Source organism: Borostomias antarcticus, assembly GCF_949987555.1.
Source record: "Borostomias antarcticus genome assembly, chromosome: 8".
NCBI classification, from domain to species: Eukaryota; Metazoa; Chordata; class Actinopteri; order Stomiiformes; family Stomiidae; genus Borostomias; species Borostomias antarcticus.
In genome coordinates, this window is record NC_140241.1 from 16,981,430 (window position 1) to 16,996,168 (window position 14,739).

The window sequence follows — 14,739 nt, forward strand, 5'->3', positions numbered from 1 at the left end:
GAGATAGAAAAGACCAACAAAAGGTTAACAGACAAACAACAGGTTTCAGGCAGTCCCCAGGAAGGCACGATCCAGGCTCCTCAAAGACCTGCCGCCCAGGGTCCATGGCACCTGAAAAATAACACTCAACACAGACTGGGGTCATTGGCAGAGAGGAAGGCATTAAGCCAACTCCTCCCAAAAACATCATTATTATGTGAATGAAATTCATACAGTAGAATGCATAAACGAACAGCTTAAGGCCATTCATTGACTAATGAAACATATAAACTCCTAAATCAAAGTGAGAAACATAACCTTAACTGAATCACCTATTCAAAACCTGTCAGACTTTTGAGTTCGCACCAATACCTAAAAGATCATCCTCAGAAACATTCTCATTATCGCTCTTAAGACTCAAAGGCTCTATATCTATTTCATCATAGTCTCTAAAAACCTTCACCTGGTGATGAAACAATTATCCATCCAGCTTAACTTCTCACTATCCGTTAAACCATAAACCATTTGAATTGACTAAACAGCTTTGTAGACCAATTATCTAAACAGATGTTGTATGAAACCATAACTGAATACTCCTACTATTATGACACATTTCTGTAATAAACTGAACATTCATCACTCTTTCAATATTTAGCATCATACATTCTTTCTAAACAAGAACACAATAACTAAACTGTAACAATAACCATACAACACACATGACTTTTTGTTTTTGTTTTTCTGAACAAAAAGATGATTCATACTCCAGAGTCCATATTCAACTAACTTGCTTCTATAATAATCTTCTGGAGACAAGTGTTTCTCCAAAATGTCACAGATGTAATAAAAATATTCCTTATCACTTCAACTTCAGTAATGAACTCAGGCACATAGGTGACAACATACACATGTGAGAACATAAGAATGTAACTTGACCCGCGGTATTCTAACAGGCGCTTTACGGCATTCCGCACCACCGCTCGCACGCCCATAGGGGCGCAGTAATACTACTCATTGACCCATTGCCGTAGCTCATCTCGCACATTAGATGAGCCTACCGTTCTCAAACTCCTTGTTCTCTGTCTGGTTGTAATTTAATTATTACGAACAAAGCCTATCTATTTATAGTTTCTATCTCTGTAATTGTCGCCGGGTCTATATCTGTTAACTGTCGGGACAAGTAGAAGTTTAATACAGTAGGCTAACTGAGTGTTCTCATATGGAACATGGCATCAGGACGAGTAAGATGGCTAACGGAGCTGACCAGAGATGTGTTTGAAATGGTTCACTCACTCCCTATTCCCTATGTAGTGCTACCATGGATGTATTGAGTGCGACTCATAGTGAACTACATGGGGAATGATTTAACAGTTTTGGGGCACTACATGGAATGTCACTGCGTAAGATATTCATGACTCAAACAAGCAGACGCGCCGATCACTGATGTCAGCAGGTTGAAATATCAGGTAGTATTCAGGTTCCATGTTTAGTTGAATGATAAATCCCATATAAATGGTTGGAATTCTAATGATGTGCAAGTGTGATTTTGTCAACTTTAGTGCTGTCTGCTAATAGCAGGCTGTGAAGCTGCACAATAAGACCGTGATAGCAAGTTAGCTCACGACAGCAGCTTCATAATATTAACGGTAGCTGTCGGTGGCTAAAAAGCAGATAGCTAACTTTACAACGATGATTCCTGTAGCTATTTTGATTTTGATGCTATTAGTTCAACTTCTGTTTCTCGGGCAGGAACGGAGACGAACTCGCATTAGCAGCAAAGCAGCTACAGGAATGATCTTAACATTAGCAGCTGCTTTAGCCACTGATAGCTACCGTCTTCTTCACTTCTCCTTCGGTAAAACATGACACTGTGGTATTGTGGAGTGCTTAGGCAGAAGCAGGAAGAGAACCCCGTCATGGGACCTTAAATCAGAAAAAAAAAAATGGAATGGTAGTGAACAGCGTGAGAAGCTATTGTAAGCTAGACTGCAACGTAAACAACTGTACCAGTTAGCTAACAACTATGTGAACTCAAACTCCTTGTTCTCTGTCTGGTTGTAATTTTAATTATTACGAACAAAGCCTATCTATCTATACTATAGTATCTATCTCTGTAACTGTCGTCGGGTCTGTATCTGTTAACTCATATGGAACAAGGTATCGGGACAAGTAGAGGTTTAATACAGTAGGCTAACTAGCTAGCTAGCAGTGTTCTCATATGGAACATGGCATCAGGACGAGTAAGCTAGCTAACGGGGCTGACTAGAGATGTGTTTGAAATGGTTCACTCGCTCCCTATTCCCTATGTATTGTTACCCATAGTGAACTACATAGGGAATAATTGCTTCAGATTTTCATGGAATGTACACACCAGTAATCTAGCAACTACGTGGACACAGGCTGATCTACTATACGGAATTGGACCGAGGAGTGTTCTCATATGGTACTAGGCTAACACAGTTGTTTCAAGACCAGTAGTAACGTTTGTGGTTTCATTTTTGTCCTTCTCTAGGCTATTCTTTTTGGGGTGAATTGACCAGCTGTTTCAAATCGCCGGACGAGATGCCCGCTTCTATGACTGGATCTACACAGCAAACAAGCATAACAGTGCGTCATGAAGACCGACGACTTGCTACATTAGGCTACCTCCTGGAATACCCCACTTAAGGTCTTTCATATTAAAATTATCTTGATGGTCTGGGGAGTTGCGAGACGTGTTAAAGGATTAACATGGTGGTTCAATATAACACTTTCCAGGTATCTTTAGGCAACAACAAAACACGTGTTTAACTATTTCAGAATTCATCCATACAAATTATTTTAAAACATGTTTTTAGAGGTCTGAATCTGCCACTCAAAAAGTTCACTCACTCAAAACTGGGCGTGATTATTAACAACTGATTGACAGTTCTCTGAGCAAATGACCAACTGGAATCATTCCGATTGACAGGCGTGTGCCCCGTTACCATAGCTACTACCGCTCCGAGCTAGACAGCAAGAGCTAGAGCTAGCAACAGCCAGATCAATAACCAACAAACAGAAGGTGACTTGTCCAGTAATGTTTTACTAGCTGCTAACCAGGGGAAAGCACAACTATTGTCTTTATTAAAGTAACTTAGCTAGCCAACTTCACGAGGAGCGTATGGGGAATATAAAATTAGCTAACGTTAGTGTAACGAATCCCCGTATATAAAGTGGCTGGCAACTTACTGCTGGTTAAATCGCCGTTTTATTTTCCGTTTGCATGGTATTACATTCCTTAAACCTTCTGTAAACAAGCGTCCCACCGTAAGAGCTATGGCCTCATACGGGTGCATTAAACATGAAAACTTTTATTAGCGTCCTTCTAGAGCTAAATTGAACTGAACATTTTACCGTCAAAAGCGGAAATGTAAACATGTTAGCGTCGCAGGTCTTCAAAAAAAGTCTAGCGAAAAAATGGCACATATTCTAAGAGTTCTAGCTGTCACATTGAGAATGTACTGCTGACGGTCCATGTTGAAACATAATTACATTATGTCTTTATTGTCCACAAGGTAAATTCATTTTGCCTCAGTCAGACAAATAAAACCCATCACAGTACACAATAAAAATCACAAAAAGGGAAGAGGTAGGGTCTCTAAAAATAATTTTGTGCATAAATGTGCTTGTGCATGTTTGTGTCCACATAGGGGGTGTTGGCCCACCAGGGCCAGTTCATCCACTCATGGGGGGGAGCAGTGGAGGGGAGGGAGGATTGTTTGTTCAGGAGCCTTATCACAGAAGGGTTGAAACTGGCCCTGGCCCCGTTTGTTTCAAATACAGAGGCAGCATACCTCCTACCAGAGGGCAGGATCTGTAAGCAGGTGCTGAGGTTGTGAGTTGAGTCTCTCGCGATCTTACTTGCTTTCTTCACCGCCCTCTGGTCGTAGAGCTGCTAGAGGGTTGAGCACTGCACCCCGCAGAGCTCCGCCCCCAGGGTGATCACCCTCCCCTCCAAAGTTTGGCCTTGTAGGTCTCTGAGAGCCCCTCATACCAAACATCACAAGGGGGTTCAACAATTATGCCCCTCATACCAAACATCACAAGGGGGTTCAACAATTAGGCCCCTCATACCAAACATCACAATGGGGTTCGACAATTAGGCCTATTATCTAACATGGATGGTTATAAAATGAAAAAAGGCAATATGCATTCTCTCAATGTATTACATTTTTCCTCAACAAGGGAGAGGAGGGGGTGGCAGGGGACCCAAGAGCAGACACAGAATGCAGGTTTAGTGGAAAAGACCACGTATGGGCTTAATCGGAGGCAGGTGATGGTCGGGCTACGACAGGGCAGTCAGACGGATAAGGTTTGGCAGGAGCGAGGATCTCAGAGGGTCACAGCAGGAACAGGCAAGTCAGACAGGACAAAGCAAGGATGTGAGACTCGGGTGAATTTTCCAGGCGGTTCAGGTTGGTGTTACATTACATTACAGTCATTTAGCAGACGCTTTTATCCAAAGCGACTAACAATAATTGCATTTAACGTAGGAAGAGCCAATGTACTACTACTTGCCAGAACACACAAGTGCATCTTCTTTCTAAAACAAGTGACTAAAAGCATAATCTAGTGCTGACGGCAAAGTGCAAGAATCACAATCTAAAGTACAGTGCAATATAATATAATAAGTGCTTAGGTGGGAGGATTGTTGTAGTACTTCTTGAAGAGATGAGTTTTGAGCCTGCGACGAAAGATGGGCAGCGACTCTGCTGTCCTGACATCAGTGGGCAGCTCATTCCACCACTGCGGGGCCAGGACAGAGAAGAGCCGTGACCGTGTCGATCGACCGCAGGAGCCTCGGAGTGACGGGGCAACCAGTCGCCCTGAGGTAGCAGAGCGTAGTGGTCGGGAGGGGATGTAGGGTTTGACCATGGCCTGGAGGTAGGAGGGGGCTGTTCCTTTCATTGCCCTGTAGGTTAGCGCCAGAGTTTTAAACTGGATGCGAGCCGCTACAGGGAGCCAGTGTAGGGAGTGTTGAGACGAGCGGGTGTCAAGGTTGGTGTTGAAACGAGCGGGTGTCAAGCAGTTGGTGTTGAGACGAGCGGATGTCAAGCAGTTGGTGTTGAGACGAGCGGGTGTCAAGCAGTTGGTGTTGAGACGAGCGGGTGTCAAGCAGTTGGTGTTGAGACGAGCGGGTGTCAAGCAGTTGGTGTTGAGACGAGCAGGTGTCAAGCAGTTGGTGTTGAGACGAGCAGGTGTCAAGCAGTTGGTGTTGAGACGAGCGGTTGTCAAGGTTGGTGTTGAAACGAGCGGGTGTCAAGCAGTTGGTGTTGAGACGAGCGGGTGTCAAGGTTGGTGTTGAGACGAGGCCATAGGCGATGGTTCAGGCAGGTCAGACTAGGATGAAGGAAAAACAAAGGGTAAGGCAGGGTTAAAAATATAGACAGGCTTATTTGAGAGAGCTAGAGATGTGTGCTGGACCTATTTATTGCATATATTGGGGTTTTTTTCTCCAAAAAGTGCAGTAAATCGACAGAGCACCTTTAAAATAAGAATGGGAATGTATTACTCACTGTGTGTTGGCTTGGTCTTGAGGGCTTGAATGGAGTATTGTCCCTTCTTTGCCTTGGGATACTTTATCATGTAGGCCAGTTCTCCTGTGGAGCTGATTGCCTGGCTCCGGTTGGCGTTCTCGTTGAAGTGCATTGCAGCCAAGTAATGCCTGAAACCATAATAACATATGATGTCACAAAATTACAGTAAATGTGGTAGTTTCTGCCCCACCCTGCCCTACAGCTCTGAAGAACCATGGCACAAGGCAGCGAGGTAGGGCGGCTGGTACTACCGTACCAATTTGAGCCGTCTGAGACAGACTTTGCAGAGGGCCCACCACCACCACCACCGCCAGAAAACAGGCGGTTGACCCAAGTGGTCACGGAGTGGTGAGTGAAAGATATACCGCTTGCCCATGTGGTCAAATATAACAATTCTGGTAGCAGTAAATTCTCTAAGTCTTGATCTTGAATATTCATATCAATATTTATCCATAAACAGGTGCTTATGTGGACAGTGCCAAACTATGCCCTCTGAAGAGGAAAACATCTGCTGTGCAGAACTCACACCAGTGTGTATTATTATCAAGGCCGTTGCAGTATGGCACATGACCCCGACACATTGTCAACCACATAAAGGCAGTTATGGTAGCTGTTAGATGAGTGGTGGTGACACCCTTTGATCAAATCCAATTCCCCACCAAAATAACACACCTGAATGGTTCCTCTACCATGAAAACAATTTATTTTAATATAATTTATTTAATTTTTTTTATACAATTTTTTTTTTAGGTAACGGCCAGGTGTGGAGAGCTTCCACAAGACCCGGGGTGCATTATTTTTCACCCTGGTTTGGAACCAGGCTGCCTCAACCCCTACACCCTTCAGATAGCCCAAAATGCCTTCAGAGTACAGTATGGGCCTTTGCCTGATAGGGAGAGAGCAGCGTGAGTGTTACCCAAATAAAAAAGCTTAGCCATGTTTATAGTTTGAAACAATATAACATGAGTGTTCCCAATGCTGAAAATAATTTTTACCTGAATCATAAACAGTAGGAAATGGAAAACGATCTCACTGTCCGAGACCTAAAATATATTTTCAAGATATGTATATTGAAATTGCTTGCATGAAATATGTATTTTTATTACAGGCGTGCTCGCTTTCTGGCCTACAGGCAATTTGTCTGCTGGTGCTGGGGCTACCTGGGCAGGAGAAACAGGGTAATAATACCATCGTGTGTCGTCCTGCGAATCCGCCGAGAGTACCCAGATGAAGAGGGAGAGTATGTTGGCTTCAGACCACCCCTATAATTCCAGTATATGTTCAATAAAAACTTTCTTCACAGCTCAAGTTGCTGGCTTCTTACTGTAGTTTAAAAAAAAATTAGATCGGTTTGGTCCGTACATCCTACTGTACATCACTCATGCAACCTGTGCTATACAGGAGTTTTAACATACTGTACCTGCACAGCATCCCAAAGAAAGGGAAATGGACATTCTTGGGTGCGAACTTCAGGATGATCGCATGGAATGCCTCCAGTGCTGACGTCTGGTGCTGTGGACTTAGTTTTCCCACATCTTTCAGGAACCTCCTGTTCGTCAGGGCCATTTCCACTTTGTGGGCACTTGCATCACCTTAAATGGAATAGGAATATGTAACATCCCTACCCATCAATCCCCATATAATATGCCAATGAATAACCTATCCGTATTACAAGATGCAGTACTTACCAGGCTGGAACCACCTGTTTCCATGTGTTTCTGTAAGATCACGGTGAACACATTTTGGGAACAAGGGATCTTCATGTGTGTGGACATTGTGAAGATGGTTCACAAGGGAAGTCCACTTTGCCACGGTTTCCTCTCCAGAAGCTGATGCTGTAGCGGACCAGTACATGTGGTTGGTTATACTGCGTTGCCACAGCTTCACCTTTTTGCACTTTTTGGCAAGTCCCTCCAACTTCCGTGACACAGCTGTTAATATGAGCAGAAAAATAGATCAAAAGCGGAAATGTGGGATACTCAATGTTCTGAATGATCCATGAGTTAACACGTTGTGAAGTCTGCATTGACAGGACTGTTCTGATACAGGAAAAACAGTTTCATAGAACCCAGATACAGCTATCTAATAACACCCTAGTGCATCTCATAGCTTTCCCTATACATCTCGTTCTGTTTATTTATAAGTTTAATAAAACATGCCTTTGTCTGACAAAGTATTGCTGAGTTTCATTAAAAAATGTTTCAATTTTTTTCCCCTAAAGATAATGTGGTCATACATTTTGCCACGTGCCAAACATCGTAGTAGTGCGTCACTGCAGGCTTCTGTTCTCTGAGGAACTTCTGGATCTGAGGATGTCTGTCAGTGACAAGGCAGCCCACGGTCAAACCAGACTCCTCTAGGAACTGAAGGCTTCTTTTCAGTCCCTCCTTCTCCATCCTTCCACTGCCGCCAACCTCGTTGCTCTATTGAGGAAGACAAGTTCATGAGACAAAAAACAAAACAATGTGTCACACAATGCTGCTAGAACATTAGTGATTTTGGGAACCGGTGTAATGTTAGAATGGCTTGGGCACATCCACTATTGCGCAGTTACAGTACACATCAGATCTTTTGTCCCTCTATGATTGCATTCAGACTAACCTGTACCAACTGAATGTCTACAATGACATTGCTGTCCAGCTCCATCATGGAGTAGCATCCATACTTGGCTGAATGCCCAGGAGAGTCAGCCCTCATGTCACCAGCAAAGGAAACGGTCTCCTTCTGCCTCAGTGACAGCAGCAGCTCCTCCTGGTCTGTCTTCCATTTGTAGAAAATGGTTGGCTGCAGGTATGAGCGGGCGTGGGCATGGTAGGTGGCACTGCAGATTGACCGCACGCGCATTGTGCTCAGTACCTAGTAAACAGAAATTATGAGTGAACGCAGGGTATAAAATGTTATTCAAATGAACATATTTTAAATACTCTGTGGGTTAATAGATTACCTTCTTTGTTTGAAGGAAACTTGACCCTGAAAAGAGGATGGCTGCAGACAGCTGCAGGTTGCCAGCAGGTGTGGTTCCAATCAGCGGCTGACTCATCCACTTCCTGTAGTAGGTGCAGTGTGGACAACTCTGCTCAACAGACAGGAAGGTCCCCTGCACAATCTTCTTGACCTGGCACCTCATGCTGCATATCGGGCAGGTCTCAAATAAGGTCATGAGACAGTCCTCGAACACAATGTATTTTGGTGTCTCATGAACTGATGCCGGAGGTTGACTGTGGAAACAACACCCAAAATAACAATGGATTCGTGAATGAAAAGACGTTAAGCGCTCCACCCCAGGCATTAGGCATATCAAGGTATAATAGTTTTAAAAAGCTGTCTTTTAAGAAAGATTAAGTGCAAATAGGTAAATAATAACCATACATGTACTACCAATTACTTACGATAGAACTGTGGACTCGGTCAAGACAGACTCTCCAGGGTTGTAGGTAGAGTCGTCTTCTTCTGGGACTTGGATGGAGTCATCATCATCTAGACGGGCCCGTTTGGAGGGCGGTGAATCTGCATTCTTTTGCGGTGTTGAGGTCAGGACAGGTAGGACAGGGCGAGAAATCACTCTGCTTCCAACACCAATGCTTGTTGTGGCAACACTGGCCTGTGTAGCTGTAAATGAAAATGTTGATTTAGTATATACATAGAAATTCAAGTATGTGGTTGTGTTACACTCCAAATAAATCAGGCTTACAAAGTGCCCATCACACACCTCTAGTTTTGACGTTTTTGTGCAGCAGAGTGTATCTTCCAAGCTGTGTGCCAACAGTTTGCCTGTCATGTTTCAGGGGATCAGTCTGGCAACCCACCTCACAAGTACTCTTCTGAAAGACATAACAAATATTTCTAAGATTAAGCCAGTCAGTCAGTCAGGGAACAAACCAACCGACCAGCCAGTCAGTCATCTAGCCAGTCAGTCATGCCATCTATGGAAGCTGGCAGATAGATAGAAGTGGGTCCTATTTTAGAATAAATCTGTAAAACGTAACAAAATGTTAAAGTGAAGGGGTGTGAATACTTTCCAGAAGCCCTGCATGTCTAGCCTCATCTCGTTACCTGTCTAGCAGAAGTTGGGTTCAACAAGGTAGGAACCGATCCTGGTCTAAGCCTCAACAACTTTGCAAACCCAGAGTTGTACTTCATCTGATTCTCAATGCAGTCCAGCGTGAAATGGGCAGTAGAGATGCAGGGATTGGCTGACATTCTCTGGGACGCTGTCTGGAAAGATGAAGTTGAGCCACTCCTGGCGCAAAGCTGGGTTCAAAGGAAGGTTGTGCAAGGACACATTAGCGGCAGTGCAGCCAGCCACTGCACAGGTTAAATGAGGCTTGCTCATTATATGAGGAAGACAGAAAGAGTAAGAGATGGGAGAGAGTGTGAGATGAAGAGAAAAAAGGTGGAGTGAAAGACAGGCAGAGAATGGCGCTTAAAAGGGCCTTTGTGTTGAGCTCTTAAAAGAGCCTTTGGGTCAGAGTGAGTGAGTGAGTGAGTGAGTGAGTGAGTGAGTGAGTGAGTGAGTGAGTGAGTGAGTGAGTGAGTGAGTGAGTGAGTGAGTGAGAGCGAGTGAGTGAGTGAGTGAGTGAGCGAGCGATGGAGAGATGGATTTGAAAAATGTGTGACAGCTAAAGTAAGTGTTGGAGATATATGCTGCAAAAGGAGAAAAAAATACAGTATATTAGTAAAAGTGTAGCTCTTTTGCATCAAATACATATAACATAAATGGCATTATAACAGTACCAGACTGCCAGGTAGACCTACTAACCTCACTAGCACCAACATGACCACACACAGGTCAAACAGACCCTTTTCTAAGCAGCCTTGTTGAGGTGTCATAGCAGGGTAAACACAGGTGCAATTAATAACAAAATGATGGCCCTGTTCCATTTAGGATTTAGGAGAGACATGATCCTGCAAATGTGCATAGTGGCTCACTGGAATGGCTGACACAATGAACAGAATGGGACCACAAATAATTTTATCAATTACACCTGCGTTTTTCATACTATGACATCAACATGGCTACTGGAAAAAGACTATTGGTTTAGCGAGCGGGAGACTAAATGAGCGGGAGAACACACACAGCTAACCACGTCCACATAATCCATTCCAAACAGCTAATATTAGCTTTGAAAATAAGTTTGGTCATCTTAGCTAGATAACTAAGGTTAGTTAATATCAGCACTAACGTTATATAGGCTCTGATCTATAATGGCTAAAAATAAACCGTGTCACGACTGTCACCTTAGAGACCAGTTATTGAGAGATAACGTTAGCATGATAACTAACACAGCTAAGCTAGTTACCATACCTGACATTAGGCTAACGTCAACATGCTGGATAAAGACAGATAGCTAGCTGGATCAGACAGCTTTTTAATAACTGTTGCCAATTACAGCTAACGTTATGGGTCGTTTATCTAACATTAGCTAGGTTGGCGAATCACGGAGAACATGGTAAAAACGAATTTGTATGACAACCACAAATACAGTTATAAAACGTATGTACAAATGACATTAAAATTAAAGGTGGGCATGATTGAGACTGCAACTATTCAATAATTATTATTATTCTCAAGATGAGGTGAAAAGGTTCAGAGCTGCCTTACCGTGTTCGATAGATGGTGAAATGGCGCAAAGACAGCAGGTGCGCGAGCCAGACAGGTTTCAGTTGGAGGCGGGTGCAGGGGAGTGGAGGCGGGATTTTCAAACTTTAGGGTGACGTCAACAATGGGAAAAACGTCACGAATTCGGAGTATTTTTACCCCGAGTCAAATTGGACTGAAAATGTTACGCTTCCAGTTTCTCAAAAACGACAAAACGGATATATTTAATGTTTTTATTGTGTTTCTTCAATGTCCTATTGTGCAAATAGCACGTTCAAACTCAAAAAAAGTGAAAATCACCATGTTAATCCTTTAAGGGAGTGCATCAGTCGTGATCCTTGACAGTAGGCTACCAGCCTGCGCTGCACTCAGCACAAAGTTGGATGAATGGATGGACTTATTGGAATCCTGGAAAATGTTGATTGCGCTCTAAAATCATGAAAGCATAAATGAGAAATGCAGCAACAGAAGTAGTCTAGATGAGATGGTTTTTTAAATGAATGGCAACACGTAGCCTAGAGGAAAACATAAATTGAGACTGGTGATAATGCTGATAATCTACAGTAGCTAGGGCTTACCTCTGGCGTAGTTCATGGTAACAACCATTCATCTCTTACACATGGGCCTATACAATACTTGCACAATCTACTTTGGACGTTAAATCCATCCATCTATCAATCAAACTAGCGAATTCAATCCAACACCTGTGGAATGGCCGGTCATGGCAAAGCACCCGCTAACGTAGGCTACCCCCCTCCCCCACGATCCAGGGCTAGGAAACCGGTCCATCCAGTTTATTTGAATATAAAAGAATTTGTGGGGGGGGGGGGGGGGGTTACAATAGTCTAGTCCAGGTTCGCTGGCGAGTGGCGAGCTAGTCAGATGGCGCATGCATGTGTGGACATTGTAGGCCTGTTCTCTAAAACCTAATGAATGAAAGTAGGCTACGTTCAACATTCATTGGAGTGGTCCAGTTGGATAGGCTAGTCTAATCTAAATAAATTGAGGACCTGTATTTTCAGTGTTTGCTGGTAGCGAATGCCACAGACAGACGGGGAGGAAATCTATTCGTTTCATTGTTTCATTGTTTGTGCTCTGTATACACAAGATAGTTAATGTTCGGATATAATTGGCAGTAGGGCGGGGAAAAACCCTATCAAAGGCCAAGATTAGAAGGGATTTGAAGATGTAATTGGTCATTTTAAATGGGCCTACTTTATCTTTTGATGCCTATTTGAACGGACTGCATCGATCAATGCAATGACATAACATGTTTTTCAGTTTTACCCTTTTCATCAATAAAACATCATTTTTACAACCATGTCTCATTGATTGGGAAGGCATTAAGAGCTGCCAGTCTATTAGCCTGCTTATTCGGACTCAGAGGATGGCATAACTGTTTATTGAGAAACAATTGATAGGCAGGCTGGGCTATATAAAGAAATACCACAATGCATGTAGTCTAGATATATTACATTATGGTTAGGCTATAGCCTACACTTTATGGTAGACTGCCCTCTCGCTCACTAAGCAGGCTACATTGTGGCTGTTTCGTTCATCGCAGAAGCCTATAGCCTAGGCTACACATTAAAAAAATGTTTTTTTTATATACAGTAGGCCTAGAAGGAATCAGAATATGTGGAAATTTAATTTTAGCCTATTTTAATACAATTCAAATTCTGCTTAGAGGGAATTATTTTCAACGGACATTATGACCTGAGCATAATTAATAATTATCTAAGTTAATATAGGCCTATGAGAACGCAACGCTTTTTACGGTAGGCTAGGCCTATGCGTCTTGTGATTGTACTGTAGCCTAGGCTACAACTTAAGGCTTATTAGGCCCTATTGAATTCCTTTTATAGCCTACTAGGCTACTCATTATTATCGAATTATCTAGTTGATATATGAATAAAACAATAAGCCATTTTAATGGCTATGGGCTACTAGTTGTAGCTATACACGAGTTGATGCGCTCTGCTCTTACGCACGGTTGAGGCGGCAGCTCAAATACACTTCGCACATATCCTCTGCACCTTGGCGGGGGTATTCTTCTGTGGACACTGCGAGGGGCGCCGCCGGTGGCTGTTTGGACGCCAGAGCGCGCAGCTCTTCAGCCAACTGGAGGATGTTGCGTCTGGGAAGGCTCTGCGTCTCTCCACCAGTCCCCAGCGAGTCCAAGCTCCCCCAATGAATAATACTTATTTATAATAGCCTACATAGCGCGAAACTGTGCATATAATAGGCTGTAGCCAGCGCGAAACTGCGCATTCCCTATAGCCGTTCATTGAACGGCTGGCAGCCGGTATAAATAAATAAAAACATACACGATATTTTGTTATGATCTTGAATATATATATATTCAAGATCATTCAAATAACAAAATATTGTGTATATTGTGCATTTGAACGCACTCACTGTCAAACCTGCCGCTATCTATGCACAAGATAGTTAATGTGCGGATATGATTGGCAATGAGTGATCTTTACTCATGGCGACTATGTCAATTTTGTATGGATCCACAAGTCGATCAAGCTTATTTTTTCTTTGTATCGTGCTGAAGCCATATAGCCTACTGCACTCAGACTTGGCTACATTAGCTGGTGCCCCGTCTTCAAATTTACTTCCGGGGTTTACGAGTAGCCTACCAGTTGAATGCGTTCCAGAAACAGAACGCAAAACCCCCACGTTCACCACATCTTTACTAACAAATATATTTACAATACTGTTATTTTGCGCATTTGACCTAAAAGCCACCACGTCTTGACCCAACGTCAGTTACCGAGATAGATAGGCTACTGTAGGCCTAGATATAGGTGTTCGTAATAATTAAATGACATCCAGATGGAGAAAACATGTGTTTGAGAACAAGGTAATAATAACAATTAAACGTTATTTGTATAGCACATTTCATACAGATAAATTCAGCTCAAAGTGCTTTACAACAGAGCATTTAAATTAAAGAATGTGAAATTTAATGATGCTTCATTCGTAGACTGTAGGAGAAAAACACTGAGCCCAGCCTGCTAAATCTACTCAAAGACGCCACCTGGTGGTGGTGCATCACTAAAACGAAATAACACCCGTCTGAAATCCCACGAGATTTCCAACGGGATTTCCCTGCCAAATACCGCGAAGGTGAAATGCTGCAGCATGTGACATTTCTAACTTCCCACATCTGTAGGTTATCACCGTTATCACTCTTCTCAAAAATTGATTCTGGAAACGTGAGAAATACTTGTATTGTAGATCGCTGACGCCACTTAATTGGTTCATGTTCTCCATGTCTCCATTCCAGATATCTTCCGTCAACACTCTTGTAGTGGTTTGTACTGTGGGGTTCAACTCTCTGTTCTTCTGCACCGTCAAGGTTGATTGTCACTGTCACTAATTTCGTTGTTTACTTTCTTCATGCACCTGTAGACTCCTGCATCACTGTCCATCAGACGTTGTATTTCCACAGCACAGATCCTTCTTTGACCTTCAAGCCATGTTCACTTCCTGCTTGACTTCTCCTTTCCTTCAACTGCACACGTCGATCTTGGGGACTGTCATCATCATCAGTCCCACTCTGTTCTTTATCCTCTTGATGGTAATAGGCGC